Here is a 4,429-nt window from a genome sequence, read left to right as displayed (position 1 = left end):
ACACGCGCACGCACGTACGCGCGCGCGCGCGCGCACACACACACACACACACGCACACATAGACACACAGACACAAAGACACACACACGCACACACGCACGCATACACGCACACACACACACACGCGCGCGCGCACGCACGCACATACGCACACACACACACACACACACACACACTGCACGCCGACTGCAGGGTAATTCAACTGATTCCCTTTGCGTCGCTGGGATCAGCGAACAATGGATATAGGCCTTTCTCCCTCCCCCCCACTCTAATGGATACTGTATTTCATTTCTCGCTCACTCCTCCGCCCTCCCCCCCCCTCCCGTCCAACTCCCCCCGACCCCCGCCCTCGCCCCCCGCCCCACCCTCCTGCCCAGCTCCCCATCCTCTCTCTCCCTCCCCACTCCTCCCCCCTCCCCACAACTCCCAACTTCCACCCCCACCTCCCTATACCATTTCTGCTCCCCAACCCCGCCCCCCTCCCCTCCATCCCCGGGACCCCCGCCAAATTTTTTTTCTTCCTTTTTCTTCTTTTTTTTTTTTTGGTCTGTTTATCCATGTTTCTTTATTTCTTTTCTTTTTCTTTATTCTCTCTCTCTAAATGTCTGTTACAGAGCAGAACAGGTCTTCATTACCAAGTGAACGGGGGTCACAATGATTATTGTGGAGATAGCAGTACATAAAAGGTACAAATATAAATCGAAATCGAAATATACATCGAAATGTGTGTGTGTGTGTGTGTGTGTATTGGGATAGAGGATTATGCAAAATAAAACAAAATCCCATGCAGTTGATGAATGATATAACTTCAGTGAAGCGATCGTCAGTGTTTTATTTACTTTCCTTGAAGTACATTGTACTGTGTAATGCTTCACAGGTTTCGTTAGAATCTGATTATGTATGTTGCTATATTGTTGACCCAAATGTGGAAAATGGTCACATATTTCTTGACAAATATAACCTTCTCTGCGTGGGAAAAGAGAAATTGAAAATCATATACAAACACAGATTCAGTTGAAATTCTAGACACATATGCGTAGACATACAAATACATGTGCGCGCGCGCGCGCGCACACACACACACACACACACACACACACACACAGAGAGAGAGAGAGAGAGAGAGAGAGAGAGAGAGAGAGAGAGCTGCACGCTCAGTGCTGTGTAAAATAAAATATTAAAAAATAATTTAAAAAATAAATAAATAAAAATAAAAATCAATCTTTACTGCAGTCGCTCCAACCGCAACAACAAAACAATCAAAACCTCGAATGACTTTCACCGACAACAATGGATACATCACTTCTTTCTGAATCCCCGACTTTTCCAGCCTCGTTTATTGTTTATTCCCTTTTACACCTTCAGTTTTGAACCCTCTCCACTACCACAAACCACTCACCAACTTCCACCCCCCACCCCCACCACACCCCACGGCAACCCCATCCCCACTCCCATCCGCCCCAGACACTAATTCATCTTTATCTTGAATCTACACATTTGCCTCCCCTCTCCCCCCACCCCCTTCCCCTACTCTTTCTACCTCTCCCCCAGTCTCCTCCTTCTCTCTCCCATACTTCCTTGTCCTCTAACTCCCCACCCCGACAACAACAACAACAACAACAACAATAGCGACAACATTAACAGCAACGACAAAAACAACAATAGCGACAACATTAACAGCAACGACAACAACAACAATAGCGACAACATTAACAGCAACGACAACAACAACAATAGCGACAACATTAACAGCAACGACAACAATAACAACAACGACAACAACAACAATAGCCACAACATTAACAGCAACGACAACAACAACAATAGTGACAACATTAACAGCAACGACAACAATAACAACAACGACAACAACGATAGCGACAACATTAACAGCAACGACAACAGTAACAACAACGACAACAACAACAATAGCGACAACATTAACAGCAACGACAACAAAAACAACAACGACAACAACAACAACAATAGCGACAACATTAACAGCAACGACAACAACAACAATAGCGACAATATTAACAACAACAACAACAACAATAATAGCGACAATTATAACAACAACGACAACAACAACAACAATAGCGAGAATATTAACAACTACGACAACAACAACGACGACAACAACAACAACAACAACAATAGCGACATTATTAACAACAACGACAACAACAACAACAACGACAACAGCAACAACAATTGCGACAATGTCAACAACAACAACAATAGCGACAATATTAACAACTACGATAACAACAACAATACCAACGCCAACAACGACAACAACATCAGTAATAGCGACGATATTAACAACAACGACAACAACGACGACGACAACAACAATAACAACAAGAAGATGGCAATGGTTATTATAATGTTAGTAAATAAGAAAGAAAGACAGACAGACAGAAAGGAGAGGACAAACAGCAAGAACAAATGATGGTTATAAAGAACGAAAGAAAGACAGAAAGAAAGACTGAGAAGAAGAAGAAGAAGAAGAAGAAGAAGAAGAAGAAAATGAGTAGGAGGAGGATGAAGAAGAAGAAGATCGTGATGATGGTAATGATGATGATGATGATGGTGATGGTGATGATGACCATGATGATGTTGATGACCATGATGATGGTAATGAAAGAAGGAAGGAATGAAAGAAAGATGTGGAGGGAGAAAAAGGAGAAGAACAGCTGCAACAAATCTCCAACCCCACCCCCCCCCCCCCATCCCCCCCAGACCCTACACCCCAACCCAACCCCCGCCTGTCCTCCATCGACGTGGTGCTAACGACGCCCTCTTCCATTAGCCAAGACCCTCTTCCAACCCCACCCCCCACCCCCGCCACCACCCCCTCTCCCCGCCCCGCACACACACACACACACACCACCTTACCCCCCTCTCCCCCACCCCACCCACACTTCAACATCACAGGCATCCCTACTTTCTTTTCCCTCTCCAATCCCCGACCTCCCCCAAGCCATACACTCTTCCCACACACACCCACACCCACACCCACACACACAGAGCTCTCCCCCCCCCAATCTGTTCACGCCCATCTTCGTCGCAAAATCCTCTCAAATCCCTCCCTTCTCAACCCCCCCCCCCCCCCCGCCCCCCCGCCGCGCCCCCTCCCCCCTGCCCCCGTCACCCCCCCCCCCCCCCCCCCCGAGCCTCCGAACCCCCCGTTCTCCCCTTCGTGCCCCAAGCCCCTCCCCCACCCCGCCACCCACACACTCACCATCCACAAGCAATTCCCTCTCTCCTTCGTAGCCATTCTTTTCATTCTCGAGTTGTTGTTGGCCTTTTTTTTTTTCTTTTTTTTTTAAAGTTGAGTTGAGTGAGTGGCCATTAGTTGGTGACGACAATTAAGAGCTGGAACCGAAGATTTCGTCACACGATCTCGTGTATTTGTATTTCTCTTTTTTTTCTTTTTTTTTTGTCACAACAGATTCCTCTGTGTGAAATTCGGGCTGCTTTCCCCAGGCAGAGCGCGTCGCTACACTGAGAGCGCCATCTTTTTGTTGTTGTTGTATATTTTCCTGTGTGCAGTTGTTGTTGTTGTTGTTGTTTTTTGTTTTTTGTTGTTGTTTTTTTTTCCTGTCGAAGTGGATTTTTCTACAGAATTTTGCCAGGGACAACCCTTTTGTTGCCGTGGGTTCTTTTACGTGCGTTAAGTGCATGATGCACACGGGACCTCGGTTTATCGTCTCATCCGAATGACTAGCGTCCAGACCACTACTCTAGGTCTAGTGGAGGGGGAGAAAATACTGGCAACTGAGCCGTGATTCGAACCAGCACGCTCATATTCTCGCGCCTCCTAGGCGGACGCGTTACATCTAGTCCATCACTCCAAGAGGTTACCTCCCCCCCTCCCCCCTCCCCTCTCCCCCGTCCCTCCCACCCACCTCCTTCTCCTGTCACCCTATCCTCTTCTTCCGCAAGCAAATTAAGAGAGAGAGAGGAGGGTGGGGAGAGAGAGAGGGAGAGAGAGAAAGTGTGTATGCACTCAACGACACACAGCACCGCTTCGCGTTTCCCCTTCGTTTTCGTCTTTTATTATTTCATCATCTGGCACTTTGAATGCCGATAGCCGGCTATGATTCCAGAATGATTATGACTGACGATGGGGTAGAGACCTTGGAATAAAGGCTCAGCGACAACACACACACAAACAAACACACACATACACACACGCACACGTACGCACGCACGCACACACACACACACACACACACACACACACCCACACGTACGCACGCACGCACACACAAACAAACACACACATACACACACCCACACGTACGCACGCACGCACACACACACACACACACACACACACACACACACACACACACACACACACATACACTGCAGCTGATTTAGAAAGTAGGGAGGGAATGAGTGCGCGACATTGGCTAAC

Source organism: Babylonia areolata, chromosome 6 (genome assembly GCF_041734735.1).
Source record: "Babylonia areolata isolate BAREFJ2019XMU chromosome 6, ASM4173473v1, whole genome shotgun sequence".
NCBI lineage: Eukaryota > Metazoa > Mollusca > Gastropoda > Neogastropoda > Buccinidae > Babylonia > Babylonia areolata.
This window is presented reverse-complemented; position numbering follows the sequence as displayed.